This window comes from Puntigrus tetrazona, chromosome 15 (assembly GCF_018831695.1).
Source record: "Puntigrus tetrazona isolate hp1 chromosome 15, ASM1883169v1, whole genome shotgun sequence".
Lineage (NCBI taxonomy): Eukaryota > Metazoa > Chordata > Actinopteri > Cypriniformes > Cyprinidae > Puntigrus > Puntigrus tetrazona.
This window is the reverse complement of record NC_056713.1, coordinates 4,373,525-4,393,239: the sequence shown is the minus strand read 5'-3', so window position 1 is coordinate 4,393,239 and position 19,715 is coordinate 4,373,525. Positions and strand designations below refer to the sequence as shown.

The following is a 19,715-nucleotide window of genomic DNA, read 5'->3' as shown; positions in this document are numbered from 1 at the left end:
CTATAGCAACCAGTAACCATACAGCAATGCACTAGCAACCATCCACAACACCTTAGGAACCAAATTACTTTGTAAACAAATAATGTCCTACAAATGTAAGCAATATATTAAAACTCCCATTCAGACTGCATAGTGTGTTCAGTGACTGTGCTCAAAACCAAAGCATTTTGAATGCATTCCTACTGGCTAAAACACACTGAAGTACCATGCCTGAAACGATTCATTCATTATCCAGTTAGCATCTTAATCGTCAATCCACAACGGCACCTTAAAAGATTAACTCATCAACGCATTTGCAAATGCAAACTCTCAATATTTACGGCAAAGACCCATTAGAAACAGCCCATTAAATAAGTAAAGCGCATGTGGCTGTGATTTCCCCTCTAACCGCGCTGGAAGGGAAAGTGAATTGAGCTTAATGGTTTGACAAATGTCAGTGAATGTCAGCCATGAGAGAGGGACACTTCTGCAGCCATGAAGTAAACTGTAATGAGAAAAGCCGAAGGCGAAGCGCTGTAAAAAATTATAGCGGGACCAAAGTTTAGCGCGAATGCAACAAGCTACTTACAGTATAGTTATTAGAGGAGCTGTCAGTTTCTGAACAATCTGAGTAACAGGGGTCAGAGTCAAAAACTCTTTTCTTTCATGCGTGTAGACAGGACTTTAAATGGGAGGGGCTAAAATATTAGAGAGCTTGGGATTGCCATCAAAAAGGAAAAGTCGTTTCTTAAAGGGATAGTATACCTAAGAATGAAAATTCTGTTAGTAATTATTTACCCTCATTTCATTCCAAACCTCTAAGACGTTTATTCACCTTTAGAATGAAAATATTTTGGTGAAATCCAAAAGCTTTTGATTCTCCGTGAGACCGCAAGGATACTACCACAATCAAAATCCAGAAATGTAGGACATCAATACAATAATCCATGTGACATCAACCATAATTGAAGAAAAAATAAATAATAATAATGACTTTATTCAACAATTTGTTTTAACCTTAAGGTTGAACCACTGATGTCACATTGACCATTTTACCGCTAAGTATTAATTTTTGGGTGAACTAATTCTTTAAGGCACATTACTACTGCTACCATTTTACAACTAGACCTTTCAATTCAATTTTTCAAAAAAAAAAAAAAAAAAGCGAAATGTGTATAATGTAAGTAAATAGGCTTCTTCCAAGAGGCTGATTGCATCCCTTCAGTCACTAAAACAAGATCAAATGGGTGAACCAATGGATAAAAGGTCTGCATGCAGACGAGATGACAAAAGAAATACGGCCACCATCAATATTCAGTAGACAAATCCCTGAAATACATACAAAAAAACAGCCTGCAAGGTGCATTAGGACCTGTTCCGTGCACTGGACACTCAAAGAGGAAGATACACTCACAAACGCACACGCATGGGCCCTTTCACCTGCACAGCCTTTCATCTCTTTATTAAAGCTGTCAATTGTTTATCAAAAGCCGAGAGGGGACGGATCCACAGCCATGAATTTGAAAGCGCACACAGAAAGGTCCGTTTTAAAATGCATGACAGGTTAATGGTAAGTTAGAGTATCATTAGGCCCCGTTCATTCACATTTAAAACAGGCCCTCGCTTCAAATGACTAGGGAGCAGTCTTTATTTTGAGAGGTAATTCATATTGTAATTATATTTTCAATCACAGTTCATTAATTAAGACAAGTCCCACTCTGTAATCATGCATTTCATCTTCTCTGTGATTTGAGGGACAATCTCCAGCGTTAGCCAGAATTATAGGGCCGGAATAGCTCGCGCGTCCACTCCGAACACTGATTTATGCTAAGCAGACAAGGGAAAAGAGATCGAATGCTTCATGCTTACGGCACAATCGTTCCGCTGCGATGTACAGTATTTTACGCGACAATCCTGATTTACAATTCCGAACGTGAAAATGACTGGTCGGAAAGCAAAATTTGCTAAACTGTGATTCATTCTGGTTCTTTAAAATTGTTTTTTAATTGTAACGCATTCGGCAATCGATTTCTAGACCAGATTTTTTTACATTAAAATACGAAAATGCAGCATGAAAGTATAAATCGCATTTTGAAACTTTTATTTAAATAATTTAAAAAAACACCCAACATTTTTTTTTGTCAGTATATACTCGAGGAAATTCGTGAGACGTGATGTGTGAAGAAAAGTAATAAAGCTGTCTCAGTGAACTAGGGCTAAGTAGTCAAATTTCCATGTATCTGATAGATATTGTGAGAGATGTGCAAAAATGGCAAAATATCGGTCCGCATTTGGAAAACACATCAAGCTATATCTGGGATTGAACATTAAATAAATGCTAGGACAAGAAAATAAAATGCAAATAGCTTTGATAGCAGATATGTATGTCTATGAAACTGCAATACATTTCCACAGCTTATTTTATGAATTCCATGTGAAAAAAAAATTATGCTGGAATTGATTGCACCCACCAAAACTCACTGGATTTTAAAAGCTTTTTAGACCAGAAAAAAGGCGGACCTCTAGTAGTTTTCAACGGGAAGGGCTGCTTCTTTTTAAAACACGACCAGCATTTTGTTTTGAGGAGGTCTTTTGGGACGTGGAGGCCCAAGTTCAGACCCAAGAGTAGTCTTGCCATATACCAAATCTTTCATTATTGGCATTAAATTAATATTGTGAAGAATTTAGAAAGGTTTCTATACCTACAGCTATAGCATAATAACTACTGGTTAACAGCCACTTCCAGCAAATGTTGTATGCAGATGTAACAACACAACGGTATTCCAGCTGAATTGAATGTGTCCTGACTGTACGTTTGTTTGCTGTTGGTATTTTATGAAACACATGTATTAAGAACATGTATTTAAACAACTAATCTAATCCCCAAAAGGTTCATGCTAACCACATCACCAACAACAATTATTAGCAATACCTGGTTGATTTAGAAAAGAATAAAACACAGGCGCATGCCAGCATAGAAATCTTAAAGCCCACTTCTCTGCAAGAGTAAACAATTCTTCAGCTTCATATGCCAGTGAGCTTTCAGCCACATGTCTGAGGTCCTTCATCATTAAATATTTAGCGAGGGATGAGCATTGGATAGGTCTAATGCTTCTGACATTTTGCACACGGGTTGATATTGGCATGTGCATCAGATAAAATTCATCTTTATAAATGACACCGACCATGTAATTGCAGAACCATTCATAAAGGTATGAGGAATATTGTGCATATTATTCCATATTTCAACCAACCACGCTGGCCTATTACTACCAGAGTGTTACCATGGAAATGTCGTCAGCTAGTCATAAGTGGTGATGTACATTGATTGGTGAGAGAATGGATTTTTCGAAGCTCAATAAAAGCTCTGGTATAAGACGTTTACCGTCTGTCACGTACAGTTTCTTTGCCAGGCATATCTTTGAATAAAAGGACTTCAAATAACTAGTGAATGTATAGCGTCTGCTAAACTACATAGTAGCTTTCGCACGTCTATAGCCACAAACCACACTTCCTAAATTCCTCCATTCCTGGCAAATCCAGCCAGACGGTACTATGCAACAGTCAACTATGTAGTTAAAACAAACATATACTATAAAGTAAAGCAAACAGCTACTTCGAAAAAATGCCATTTTGTTTCAACAAGACTCAAAAATTAAATCTTAAAGGCAAAAGAAGGCTTACGTAATTCTCGTAAGTTTTCAAAAGCAATGCGAACGATCAACCCTACCTGAGACAAGTGAGACTGTGTCTTTCTCCCATGATACAACACTGACGTACTCTCTACTGAGGCCGGGATAATGCACTTGAAGACCGCCGTATTCCCTCGCATGACTCTCTGATCAGCCACCCGCACTGTGTATGGCTCCCGGAATACTGCAGTCAAGAAAAGAGGGTTTTTTTACTCAGTGTCATTCGTACAAGTTCACAATACTGCATTCTGCTAGAAAGATATATATATATATCAATACAGTATAATATATTAGTAAATAATTTAATAAATGAGCAATATATAAAATAAAAGTTATATATAAAGAGTATATATTTGTGCTTTTAATTTTTTTTATTTTTATTAAGATGACTTGCTGGTCGCTTCAGGTGACCGAAACGTAAAAAAAAGAGATAGCTAAAGAAAGAGAGAATACACAATGGCCCGCAAAAAAAATGACCCAAATTCCAGCATTGTCTTCTCTACACATGACTGACCTAAGCAAAAAAAAATCATTAATATTTCAGTGTTTTTCATCTGTCTATCTCAGAGCTGTCAGAGAAGCACAACTACGAGCACTTTTAATATATAATGCTGAGCTGTAGGTAATTTGAAAAACTGAAAGGTTACTTTATATGTTAAAAACTAGATTAGTTCTTGATTTTCACTGTTTTCTTTGTGTGTGTGTGTGTGTGTGTGTGTGTACCTGTTATTCCCTACATTATGGAGGCCAAATACACTATCCCCATAAGGACAGTAATAACAGGTATTTTCCCCATGAAGAAAACTGTTTAGAAATCATACAGAATGACGTGTTTTTAAAATGTAAAACAATTAACAGATTTTGTGTGATCCGTAGGTTTAGGGGTAGGCTGAGGGTAAAGAGATTTTTTTTTTTTGTTGCTGTTCTGTTGAGCTTACTGACCGGCCTTGATGTGTAGATCTTGACTCCTGATCTTTCCTGATGGGTTTTCCGCTGTGCAGTAGTATGTATTGTCATTGATTAGGTTACTAAAGCTGGATGGCAGGAAGCCGTAGATCTGCAGCGTGCCATTGGGGTGCACATGGCGGATGCCAGGGACATCGTAGATCTCCTCCCCGGTGGCGAGGTACCAGCGCAGCGCGGCAGGGGGCACGGCCGCTGCAGGACACGGCACCAGTGCCCCTGTGGTGCTGGAGAACACTACCTCTTGCAGAGATGCATTGACAAAATATAAGCTGGAACGTAGATCTTCACCGAAAACTGGAAAGAAAAAAGACAAGGACAAGAGTGCGTGAGTGGGTACAATAATACAGATGAAGAAGCATTGATAAGACAATTTGATGTTGAAATGTTTCAATTTTTGCAGCATAAGACAGTTAATTAAAGTTAAAATACACTGTGATCTACTTCTAGAGTAAAAATGCTAAAATTATTTTAATATACAATTGTTTGTATATTTGAATTATTTTATTTATTTTTTTTTTTAAATGACAAAAGCATCAAACTGGCATCTTATTTTTTTGTAATATCACATTAAATATACATGAGCCCAAAAGTGAACAGAGTACACAGAGAGTATTAAGGATCAGAGAAAACATGGCATTGCATCATGAAGCGAATCACAACCAAAGAAAAGTTCAAGTTGAATGACTTCCAAGCTAATTGCTGAATTTCTCTCGTGTCTTGATGAAAATCTCTCCCATGCTCTGCCACAGACTCTGTCTGAGCACCAATCTCCGTTTGGCAGTAAATGGCTCACCAGTGACAGCTGGCAGCGTTTTCCCTCGGGACGAAACATTTTAGCACTTCATAAATTTCTAACAAGGTTTCAAATTGCAGCAGTTTCAACCTTTTCTGAGGATCAGCGGGTTTCAGTCACAAAGCAGAAGGTACACACGGAAGACGGCGTGTATTCATAAACACATGTGCGCCCACATGCTCAGATATAACACTCCAGTTGTTGGCACGCTTGATGAGCAAACACAGACGAGCAAACAAACGAAACCCGCGAACAAGCGCTGCGTAATGGTGATAATCTTTACTGTGGCAATCTGAGGCATATGGTACCATTCATCAAGTGGCACGCTGAAGCAACCATCTGTTAAAATATCTTGTTTTGCCAGCGAGAGGCTTGGCGGAGCGTTTGTTCCGATATTAAAGGGTGTGAAAACATTCTGGCCTTAACGCAATAAGAATTTGCTCACTCACTCTTTGTAAACCAAAGCAATCATTGTCGATCTTCATTCCAAGAGGACGGATAAAGACTTTTTTGCGAACTAACTCAAGTGATTCAACACATCCTGCACTAATAACCTGGCACTTGATGAATTCATGAGGGTATGATGGTTAATAGAAGAGCGTTTCTAAGTGTGGCTTCTCGTGAATGAAATAAAGACCTGCTGATGTAGAAGAAATTTAAATTCAATGCGTCTCCACTACAAATGAATAAATCACAATTAGGATATTTAGATTGCAGAGAGTAAATGATTATTTTAGTTTATTATTACACTTTATTTTAATAGTTCACTTTAGGTATTCTATTAACATTCTAGTAACAGTAAGTAACATGTCAGCTACATGTCAACTAGCATTCATTAGAGTATTAGGAGACACTATTTTGATGGGTTCACAACTACAACGCACTGACTATGAGAAATTTTGCAAGTATATGCATATGCTTATTTTACTACCTTAAACCTACCTAACAGTGTTCTCTGAGAGTAAGAAAATGTAGTTACAAATTAATGAAAATGATTTCGCATGTAGTAACAATGCTACTTATTAATTAGAAGAATGTCTAAAGTGGACTATCAAAATAAAGTGTAACCAGTTAGGTTAGATACATGCCTGTAAAATAATGTGCCAAAGTCATATGGTGAAGCCCCCATTGCCACCCCAGTGGCTTCATGAAAACGAAAATACCTATTTAACCCTTTGGCAGTCTAGTTTTTGAGTCGTACCAGATTTTCAATTCCAATCTTCTAAGCACCACCACTATCTACATTTTTCATGCATCTCTTACCATTTGTTCTATTCAACCATAGGTTTTGAGATTTTTTGAGTAATTGATCCAAATAAACACCATATCCCATTAAGTATATTACCTTAAATGCTCTGTTTAGTTCAAAATAAATGTATATCTTTAAAATGTATAAAATATATATGTCATGTTTGATGGATGTATTTGTTAAAAACTAGCTAAATTAAGTCTCAAAGCAGAAGTCACATCAAGGGTCCTACATTTGAACAAAAAAACAGCACTTTAATACTCAGCAACCCGGAGGAAAAATTCATAATTGTCATAATTTTTCATGAAATGAACCATAAAGACGAAAAAGTGACACTGTTTAATAATGTATTGTGTGCATTCATAATTAACCAAGGTTTTTCTCTCTTTGGGTACAGCTTTGGAAGAAAAACCGCACTCTATTCAATATTAAACTGCTCCTCTCATCTGAAGGTCTGTACATCAAATACATCTACTCTTCCTTTTCTTTGGGCAAGAAGAGTGATTGGGATGGCAGCTGACTCTGTAATGCACTGGCCTTGCTTTGCCTGTAGGCCTTTAATGTCGTGTCACCCGAGGCATGGGCTGCACCTGATGGAAAGTGGCTAACACCAAGCCAAGGTGACTTTAGTAGGGCATTTCAGAAAAACACACACACACACACAAACTTTCATGAATTTTTATACCTTCATAACATTAGCAAGGCACACGTGCGTACACAAAAGCATCCTCAAATTGAAACGCTCAAATATATTGATTTCATTTCACATGCAAGTTTTACAGACAGGTTTGAAAGCACCAATTGATGTTTCATTTAGTATTTCTCTCCCGTAAAATAAGAATATATCAAAAGCTAAAACCCCGAGAGTATACAGGTCACATCCCACCTGAAAATCATAAATTATTGCAGAACAATAAATATTAACATAACATATAAATGCATGCAATTAGTTTGTGCATTAGTAGTGGGGACTTTACAATAGCTATTGCTGAATATTACCTTGTTATGTCAGTAGATGCCAATAACCGAGTATATTTAGGAGCGAGTCACGTAATTATTCACCCAAATAAATAAGTGATTCCAACAAGGTCGTGTTGACATAAAAACAACAGCACTTTTGATAGTGTGCAATGTTACATTAATGCATTAATTTATTTGCTTGTTTGTTTTATCTATATATTTTTGGATATATCAATCAGAATACCGGGTGGAGGAATTTCTTAATTGCGATTTTGGAATTTAGCTCCATTTTAGGTTCAGTTCTGTGCCTCATAAGCATATTGTTACGGGGACAAAAGGTAGAAATGGGAGAGATTCTTTTGCCATACTGACAGCATGCTAAAGAGTGCTGGCTTTGAGAGCACCAGGAGATGAGCTTTATGCCAGAGGCAAAGACTGCCAGTCAGAATCTAGAGGCCTCCAAAGAGAATATCCACTCCTTGTTTAAACCCTAAAATTTACTGAAGTTGTCAAATCTACTAAAATTTGTGAATGGAAATTCACACTTACAGTTTTACTTCAGCCCCAGGCCAGTAATATTTGCATTTAAAGTAATAATAATTTATTGTTAAAAAAAGCTAAAATAGTGTACAATTTTAAGTGAAGGTGGGAAATCACATGGCATACATATTTCTAACAAAAATCACAACATTTTCATAACATAACAATATATATTTTTTTAATCATAGTACAGCATTGTGGTTTAGCTTACCAGGTGTCACGTCTTTGTTTTCATGTTCCACATGCTCTGTATGCCCTACTTTTCATTTCAGTTAATTGTATCATTGTCTTCAGGTGTGTCTTGTTAATTTAGTCAATTACTTTGTGTATTTATTCCCTGTGTGTTTCTGTAGTTCAGTTTGTCCGATCGTCGTGGTTAATTTGTGTGGTTCGAGTCTGCCTGCCTTCCTGCTTGTAACTATATTGTTTATAGAAGATTAAAAGACTATTTACGTTATATTCTCTTCTCTTAAACCACACCTGGTCACAATCACACCGTCCGCTTTTAGATTTAATATTAAAAATCAAACACAAACTATGCAAAAAGCAGTCCTTCTCCAACACATTCTTTCATGCTAATTCTTTCTCATTTACTCCTTCAAGTAGGCTATATTAGTGGCGTAATGTAGAGGATAGTGAATGAGTACTTTGGGGGTGAATACAAATTAATGTATTGTTCCTAAAATTTACGTTTTGGTGGAGTGATTTGAGAAACACTCTTCATATTACTCAAAACGTATATAGCATTGGAAAATCTGATTCATTCTAAATAAAATTCAAAAGTCCGGTTTGTTCTAATGAATTTAATTTTCCCAAGCAGCCCTTGCTCTATAGAGTTCAAAGGTCTGATTCATTCTAGGTAACAGATGCTTATAATTGTCATTATTTGCCATAAGAAGCATTAAAAAGTCATTAGTGAATCAGTACATCCCAGGGCACGTCCTGAGTTTTTGTTGACCATGTTTTGTTGACACTGGAACAACATTTTTATTAAAAAACCATAACCCTGCAGCTAAACCCATGCACCTTACCCATGAGTAATACCTAAAATCAGACAAATGAAACTACAGGCACCAAACAATGGTTATGAACCTAAACTTCACAAAAACTAGAAACTGCTTCTTTGCATATGATTGGTTAATCACAGCATTATTCCAGGGTCAACAATGATGTCGATCCAGGAACATGTCGAACTTGGTAAGATCTGGTTCTGCACATCATGTGTGATCCTAGATTATGTTGTTTTTGTGCCATAAAACTGGGTCAATTATAAATCGTCATGGGACAGATTATATCTGAAATGATATTGCCGTGTTGATGGATCTAGCTACTTCTTAGAATTAGAGCTAAATACAATAAATAGCTGTTCTATAGATGAGTTCCTTTAAATTATAAATAGCTTAGCTTGGCAACACTGCATTAGCTAGGGTCTGAAAAATTATTACAATTTGATAAATACAATTATTAATTATGCATTATGTGGTAATTCCTAAAAAGCTACTGGCAGACTTGAAATGCAACACAATTTACTAAAGCATAAAAATTTGTGAGATGAAAAGAAAAGAACAACTGTACATTCGTTTAAAGAGCGTAACAGACAGAACACTAGTCACTGACTCAAATTTAGGGTGACTGGTCAATCACGCGACAACAGCATTTATCATCTTCAACTGTCTAATCAGCCATACCAAACCGCGGCACCACTGATGCATTTGATCTGAGCAAAGGTGTGATCAATGCTGATGAGGCAAAACACTAACACCACAAATAAACGAACAAATCAATGCCTGTCGAGTACCATTGAACGTGCCGATAAAAAGTTTTGTGATTTATTTACTTTACCTAGTTTCCATCAAGCAACTATCCAGAAATCGCCATTTTAGAGCATATTGCAGGTCAATAGCATTTTCACCCTGTGTGAAACCAGTTTGATACATCTAATCACATGCAAAGTAGATCAATTACAAGACCTGAGCTTTTCCAGCCTGTTCCACGTCACGGTCCAGCGAACGCGTGCGGCGCTCCACATGCCTGCTTTGTTTAAAACTTCACAGATAGTTGTAGATTCCGTCTGAGCCAATGTCGAGCTTCTGGTTTTGCCAGGTCTGTGTGTCCTGTCAGTGCCGAGCAGGATCATGGGATATCTGCTCCGCAATGACAGGCTCTGTCAGGGGCCTGGGGTAATTAAGGCTACACTCAGCACACCGCCTGGGGCTTTGGGTTTTTGGGAGGCGGGAGATGGGACGAGACAAGGTGCCGAAGGAGGCGGCTGGGGACGGACGACGCTGGACCCAGGACAAGGTAGGGGCTTAACGGGACAAGGTTTTTGCCACTGTGAGTATGCACTTCTCTCCTACAACCCCACAGGCTTTAGCACTTTCGCAGCACTTGCCAAATGACTGTCTCCCAATTTGCTTTCATGAATATTAAGCAGGACATGACAGGCGAGAAAAGCGCCTGCCGTCTGCTCGCCTGTGATATGTGCAGACAGATCGCTCTCTGATGTCGGGCGAAGGGTAAAATAACGCCGAGTGTGCCCAGCCCTGCGGTGCGCCTCTGATTCCCGTTGTCATGTTTTAAGCGAGTGAACGTGAAGCGGCTCGTTAAGAGCCGACTTGGCAGCAGGCTGAGATCGGAAAACGAAAGCGCTGTTGACTTTAATGTCTGAATTTGCCCAGCTGATGGCTACGAACAAGGCTGTTAGTCGGGCAATTTCAATCTAAACACTTCCATATTCAAAAACGCTAAATCTATTAAGGCAAGTCACTTAGCCAAGTAAAGCAAGATCATATTCATCAATGATAGTGTTAGGTAGGATCTCTGGAGCTGCAGCTAATAGCTACTGGCTGGCATCACTTAATTCCATAAGTAATTAACAGTTAACAAATTAATTTAACTTACACACTATAAAACACGCACCAATCCATTTCTAGCCATTCTTGGTGCACGAACAGAAATCAAGCACAAAATGCTTTAAGGCCTTTGATTTTATTCTTATAAGCTTTATGCAGAACCTGTTTTTGCTAAGTGCAACATTGTGATTAACCGATCAGATCTAAAAGAGCCAGTTTATAGTTTTTGAGAAGTTTTTGGTGTTCTGTGCTTATACGCCAGTGTCATTCATCTATCATTTTCTCTAATTTTAGGGATTACTCATGGGTAAAGTTAGGTTAAGGTATGAATAAAACTAAATTGTTGGATTACAATGCTGTCTCCAGGGTCAACAAAATATTTTGGACCTAGGAACACAACTAACTCAACAAAGTCAGGATGTGAAGCACTGCATATACAGATGTTAAAACGATTAGCTACAACTACATTTCACAACACCTTAGCCCCCAAATGCTTGCATGCTTTATAACAGATTAGATGTGAAATTTGATACTGAAAACCACAGATGTTCTCTTTAAGCGAGTTATTCAATGTGTACTGCACCTGTATATACAAGAATACTTAAATGCCAATAAAGTAGGTTCAATATTTTTTAGCAGACACAATGCATTACAATATTTACTATTTTGGGAAATTTTGGGAGCGTGAATAAATGTGAGTGTAAGTGAGGACATACATCACAGAAAGCGTGACATCATGCCATCTCACATTAAATTATCTTTAGTGATGAGCTGAGCTTAGATGACCACATGGCAATGAAAGCACAGTCACACAGGTTGCATATCTCCTTGTCCAGGAATGCAGTGTCATTTATAGTCGGACAATTGCAATGTTCTTTTGGCCATCAAACCTCTATGAGCAACACAGAACATATAGCAGCCACGATTAGTCTTTAATGAGCGGAAGACGCCCACGTTAATTCCCTCTCTTCACTGGCAAATGGTTGCAGCTTGTATTATGTTCAATACGTTGATGCTTGAAGAACAACCAATGGACCCTCTTACCTCCACTTACTGTATATCTCTCTGCATCGAGAGCCTACGGTCAGTAAGCAGCACATCATGGTACCATCACAGAAATATTCACGTTCACTGTTCCCGGACTGGTGGAATGATACTCTGAACTCTCTCAATAGAGCCAAATCTTCTTCAGTATTCAAGAAATGGCTAAACCCATCTTTCCACATGAACACACACAGAAAAAAAAACCTTTCTGAGCTTTTTTGCTATTTTTATTTCTGTCTCAGAGAAGATTTGCATTAGTACTTTCATGTTATTGCCTGCTTAGAATGAATTGCTTTTGTTGCATTTGTCATTTATAAGTCAGCGAGCTAAAAGTGCTTACGCTAAATGAATACATTAAATGTCGATATAAATCTCTGCATTAGGCCTAATGCTGTAAATTCAGCCTAAAAAGGAGTTTACATTAAAGTTGGCATGTTTTGTAAAGACATGTTATAGATCTTATTGAGAACAATTGCGTGCATATGTTTCTATGTTTTCATTTTGTTTTAATCAAAATTACAGACTTCTCTACCTCCGAAAGCTCATCTAAGCTCCATTTTTGAGTGCAACACACACATCTCAAATACAATTCAACAAGCAATGCGTAGAGCCAATTCTCCGTATGATTTTTTCCTTTCAGATAATCAGTTAGACATGAATGTACATCACAATACAATTATGATAAAGATATGTCGCTTTTGCTATTATAATGCGACTTGGATTAGCAGCAACATAGACAAACAACTAGGTGCTAATTACAATATCTACACACATTTCAGCAAATTTCTGTGGTGTTTTCTGCAAAACCGTTTGGGAACACTGCCACATCATCCTTTAACAATCTATTACTGTGGTGTAATTGTGGTATATAACACAGTCAAGAAGTAGGAAATTCTTGGTCAGCTGCAATGAGGATCGAGACTTATATTGTTATAAATCATAAATCCAACTCATTCTTACAAGAAAACATAATTATTTTATAAAGTTGCTATTTGCGTACAAAGTCGAAAAACCCTAAACCTAGCTATAGTGGGGCATAGCAGAATGTAAATAAAATGTAAATTTAAAATGAATAAATGAGATTGTATGTATGTTTATGAATTAGCCAACTATTTGACAAAAGGTAAAAGAGTCATAGATTGTCATTAGACAGTGAATTAGAAGGCTGAAAAGTATAACACAGTTTAGTGCATAAATCAATACGTTGTAGTATACATGGCCAAACCATTGCATTTACAAAAATTTACTGGAGGCAATGACCATGCATATAGTGATTATGGTAGTGTATTGCACAGAGTACATGGTAATGTGTGAAATATTGTCATGGTATCCTGACTAGTTAACTATATAACTTTCTCTGTACCAATGATTCATTGAATTATCTAAATGGCATAGTTGTACTCTGCCTCAGTAAATGTTAGCTGATTAGCTTGATTTCCAGCTCTATTTGCTTGTTTAAGTAAAAGTCTTATGAAAATGTGTCCAATCAATAAAATCCGACTTCTATTCTTGGTGCTCCTAAATAAGAGTCTGTTATTGGACAGCTGCAGAGGGAATAAAAATTAGGCGATACAAAAGCTCTTTAGTGGGGAAGTCAAAACTCCCTCTGTCAACATACAGAGAAGCCTCTATCTAACGTGCTCAAAGGAAAGCTCCATGAGACCGGGTGTCCAGAGAGCAAAGTCCTGCCTTGACGATTCATAATGATGTAGAGCATCTTTACAACAAGCATCCTGCCTTCATAAAGCAGAGAGAGGTTCAACAAGAACCCCTCATTGTGGCTCAGCTCATCTCCGGATAGTGGCTTTTTTCCCTCCTTGCACGTAGAAAGCTGTTCTGGGTTCAGTAAAAGACTTCTGTGTTGTCTTTCTCCATGGCGCAGGTGCCTGTTTCTAATAGCATCTGTACACATCCGTCCTCATTTGAGCTTGCAGTTGCCAATGCTCAGCTCGAAGCTGTGAGCACTTGCTGTACAACGATGCCAAATATCACAGTCCGCATCTCAGTACACCTGGTCATTACTGAGATCCAACGTAAGACAACATTTCATTATCTCTACAAATAATATGCTATACAGTGATTGATGACACTTTTGTAAATAAATTAGCATCTTTCCTAAAATGTTGAAAAGATCTGGGCATGCATTCTCGCAAAAATCTTAAAGCCAAAAGCAGCTCATAACTAATTGATTTAAGGGAAAATCGTGTCAGTCCAGGAAGCGTGTCAGTCCTAAATGTAGAAAGAGTACTTCAGAAAGCCGCTTAGCATGACCAAAACTAGCTCCCAAATCTGTGAAACGTTAGGAGTAATGAAGAGAGGTCACTAAGGCCAAATTACAACTATCCTAAATGCCTGTGGTGCTTTACCAGCAATCTGCCTAATAATAGAAACATTTTTAGAAGCATTAAAGAAATGGTATCTCCTTTATCGCTTGGAGGTTATCCCAACTCCAACTTTTCTTTTGATGAAATCCTTTCCATTAAGGAGCTGGGCAAGAAGTATCACCTGTTCTTGAACCCAGTTTGGTTTTCTTTTTACGTTTTGCATGTCTTACTATCAGCCATGATTATTTTACTGGTGTTTATATGCATATCCGTAAATTGTTCAAGGCGAAGCACAGATTTGATTATTTATATGCACCAGCGCGCATCTTTATTTTTTAATCTCTATTTAGAAATGGCAAATAATATCACGCTTCTGCAATATTTTTATGAATAATCCCTGACAGAAACCTTCAGCCAATCACTGTGTGCATTGGTAGCATGCTGGACATCATCCTGAGTAGCAATGAGGCCAACCTCACTCATTATTTTCATTCGCTTAAGACTTCTTTCATTCCTTGTAGTAAAAGTTTGTCTCAGCAGCTTTGGTGTGAATGGGTTTTAAGAGGAAACTCTTAGTTAAGAACTTTTACTGCTATTTCTAAGAGAAATCTTTAGTAGTAGGATTGATGTTTTGTGAGTATTTATTTCCGGGATTCTAAAGTTCCGGGTCGGTTGCATGTAAACATGAGACTCTTTAGACTTTAATATAGAGGCTATGTTTATGCAATCAGCCTCTGACTTCAGCTTGACTGAAATTCAAGTGAGGCTCCACAGCATGTGAAAATAGTAAACTATATGTAGCACTAAATGCTTTACAAACTATATATAAGTACATTGCCTTCATGTGCTCTGTACATTTAATAATGCTGAATATTCTTAGTGTTATATTATATTATTATTATTATATTATATTAGTAATTAACACTCCTTTTTTTGTGTTAACCAGTCATTGAGCTGCACTTAGTTGTTATGATTTATTTAGATTTTATTAAGCCACAGCAACTTTTTAGGCAAATAAAACACCACTTATCGTTTGAGTGACGCTTCACTTAAAATATTAAAGCAACCACAAAGGAACCAATGACATCAATAATAAAGCAGTGAGAGACAGTAGTGCACTAATATGTTGCTAATGCTCAAAAATAACAATAACAGAAGAAGAAGAACAAACAAATCCTCCTATGTCTTGTTAACATTCACTGTGTCATTTAAATCATATATGCCATGATAATATGATTTTCTTAATTTTTCTTTTTACTTATCATTCATTAATATAGCATAACATCTGAGTAAATTTGTTTCTATGGTGAAGTAAAGTTAATAAACAAATAAATCGCTTTGTAGAAGGTGACCTATCTTTAATTAATTTATTTATTTAGCTTTTCCCTATTAGTATATTCTTTTGGGTATTCTAAAGATCATTAATGCAAAAACACATAAAATGTTTTTTTCAGAAGCTACTTGGAGGAGTTTTTAATTTGACAGATATAATAACTCAACAATTGTGGTATATGCTGCAAGTCACGTACTGACTTCATCATTCAGCACGTATTGGTACCCACGATGCATTTACTTTTATTAATTGTGTAACCATTGTATTTGCTTCCTGTTGTTGTGTTACTTAATCACACAATATAGCAATAAAAATTTGGAACAAATAACAACAAATACCGTACCGTACTGCAAAGCCATTACATAATTTGTTCTGTTACAATGCTCCTCCTGGGAGTCAGTGGATAGCTATACTAAGTCATGAGCAATCAGAAAGTAAAGGGATCAAGAGCACGCTACTGTTCTTTTTAGTTACTCTAACTCTTGTTTAAGTAAACTATACCAACTAAGCATTTGTCATTTGTCACTATTTCATTTCACTTCACTTCGCTGTTAATACAATCGGTCTGTATGCTTTCTTTTTGAAGTAAACCCAACCAATTCGATTTTACACTTGCAGCAAGCGATCATATTAGGCAATGTTAACCTGCTAATGATTTAAACTGGTCAGTAATATAGAAAAACATCACTTGGTGTGAGAATGCAGAATCGCATTTAGTAGCATTTAGTATTAGAATTTTTACCATTAAGAACATTACGATTTTAAAAAGCTACGCTTGTTAACATCACCATAAACACGAAGAGCATGTAAAGCGAACTGTTGATTTCAAAGATTTAATGCTAACACATTACTAAAAAGAAAATGATGTAACAACTAATATTTAGTAAAAGTTAATTTTAGACAATAGTGAATAGTTGTATTTTTATGGTATATTTTACTGCTACATTGTTAGTTAATGTTACTTAAAAGTATTAAATATAGCTCAATATAATAATTGTAATACAGTGTTTTTTAAACACTTCCCACACACTTACATTATCAATAAATACATAAATAACGTATTGCTCTAAAAGAAACAGTACTGTCTCCTCACGATGATGCAGCAATGGCTATTTTTTTTTTTTGCTACACAGCTTATCTAAATGGATTTTTCTTCTTTCTTCGTTTTAGCATCAGAGCTGCATATGTTCATCTGCTAGACTATGGCACCAGAAAAGTTTTTCAGGAAGGAAGGACACAGTGCACCCTCCCCCAGCCCTCTTCTCTGCAGAGTAAGCCTTCTCCCATTTTCCAGGTTGTCAGCGTTTTTTGTTTTTTTTCTTCTTCATGTGGTGCTAGCAAGGGGACAGGGAGAATCGCTGCTCCACACAACCAGCCAGCCAGCCAGCCAGCCAAATCCCGAGCAGACAACAACATATTCAGAGCATTTAGTAATTCTGGATTAATCGACCATAATATGACCACCTGATCAAACAGCACCAGGCATAATCACTTCTTCTGTGGGGAACAGCTGATAGAGGAGAGAGAGCAACACACACAAACCCCTGCAGCAAATTGCTGCCTAATGAGACATTTAATCACAAAACACACACATCAAAAGCAACATCTTCATGCTTTCTGGAGCTGGGAGACAGCTGTTACGACCTCGGTGGACAGTAATGTGTTTCAACTGCAGCGATTTAACAGCCGGTTATGCTGAAAGGTGCATCTGATTATTAAAAATACAAATGAATAACGGCCTATCCATCACAAGGCTTAAGAAAAAATATTATGCTGCGATAAGAAAAATATGTGCAAAAAATAAATGATCAAGTGTGCTTACCAGAAAACTATTAGCAAATAAACAGTCAGTTAAAACTATTTAAACTGAAACCTTCTGTTTCAAAGAACTCCTATGTAATTTATTAGAATTTAACAACCGTAGCTGCCAGAAACGGTAAAATCTTAGACACGGATACATATGGAAATCATGTATCAAGACCCGGTCTTGTCTACTCCTGATGAGGCTGATATGGCTACTGGAAAGACCAAGATATTTTCGCTTCTCCAAGAGCAGAAATATAAATATAATACAATAATGCTGGAACTAATAAGAGCAAGATAGACCCATGGTCAATCAAATGCATGAACAGTGGCACGGTGTATCCTGCATATCAGATGCACATGTGCACACATACATAGCACATACAATGAATAAGCAGACATCTGGCAAAAGTGACAGCGCTCTGAAAGGGCAGCTAAAAATACCAGCCACCAACTTGGTCTTATCTTACAGTCTATGCCATGTTTAAAAATATATCACAATGTTGAGAAAGCAAGCTCTGGTCATTTGTCACCCCTGTCACTTTCTCCACCTAGGTCAGAGATACCTCAGCCTACATACCTCTCTCTGGGTCTCATTTTAAAAATAACAAGACAGGGCTGCAGAGAAAGCACATGAATAGAGAGATGCACATTGAAGATAAAAGTCATGTGGCCTTCATTTTACAGATGCCACTGATGACGGAGCGACTGGATATTAGTCGGACAGCGGGATTAAGCCATTTGTTGTTGTTGATATTATCATCATCATCATTTTTACACATCGTTATTACAGGAATCAGCTGTGTTTTGTTACAGAATAGAAAAAATGAAACGCATAACCCATTTTTATGATTCATTTAGCATTTGTTAAATAATAGTATTTTTTAATTAACAATGCAATTAATAATTTCTAAAGACTCATTTCACTGTATAAACAAGAAAAATACTTTATTGACAAACTTTTTCTTGAGTTTTGTAGATTATACACTTGCATTTTTAGCCACCTGTAAATGTAATAAATCATTAATTAAATAATAATAATAATAATAATAATAATAATAATAATAATAATAATAATAATAATAATAATAAGTTCTATGGTTCTCTTAAATTTGCATTTATTAGAATTAAACATTGTTTTAGTTCCTCTATATCTGAATAATAATTAAAAAAAAGATATATATATATATATATATATATATATATATATATATATATATATAGTATATATATATATATATATATATATATATATAGTGAATCATAAAATTAATAAAAGTACAAAATTAATGTATAGTAAATTAAACAACAGTTTCATGCCTAGTAGATAAAACTAACATTATTTATTTCCCCATTATTATATTATTTCCCCATGTTGTCCTTAAAATGCCCTCTAAACATATTTTGTCCTCTGAAGAGCAGACTACGGCTGATATTTCTTAGTCAACAAATAATGTCAATTTCAAGCAATGCAGCTCATTAAAAAAATGTCCTATTGCATTTAGTGGTGGAGGTTGTACTAAAATCACTAACACTTCAGGTGGTTTATTGCTCTTAAATAAACACATAAAACCTGTAATCTAACGTTATTCGAAGACAACCGGTGAAATCAGCGGCTAACATTTAAAAAGTCAGTAGGTGGTTTGGCTCATTCAAAGTCTGTCTTGATGATCCTGTTTAACCCGCGGGCGCTGGGAGCATCTAATCGTAGAATTGCATTAGTAACCGCAACCGAACAAAAATGAGCAAAAAAAATAATAAATTAAGCAATGATACTGCGTGCCTTGGGGGAGGGCACGTGGGGCCTAACTCAGAATCTTTTAAATAGGTAACAGAGGATTGCAGGGCACGGGTCTTACAGGACTGTCTAACAAACTTGAACAGATGGGCCTCTAATCAGCAAACTGCCTTAAGTACCCCCCAATAGATTAACTCACCAAACACGCACAGTTCCATCGAGAATAAATTTACTTCCACATCATTCCTCATGGCTTCTCCTTAGACTTCTCAGAAATCCCAGTTAAGCGACCGAAATGAAATGCCGTTGTTACAGACTCAAATGCCTTCTGACGAAGTTCGTATAATTCTGTTAGTATTAACAGTTGCAAATCAGGACTGTGTAATCCCAGATAACGCACGGCATGTTTTAATGGTTATGATTTAGACGGTTGAGATTATAA

The 19,715-nt window shown here is 36.7% G+C and overlaps 1 pseudogene; it reads right to left on the bottom strand.

The window, feature by feature from the left end:
• The window catches only part of LOC122358884, a 117,116-nt pseudogene that overhangs the window by 50,254 nt on the left and 47,147 nt on the right, over positions 1 to 19,715 (bottom strand).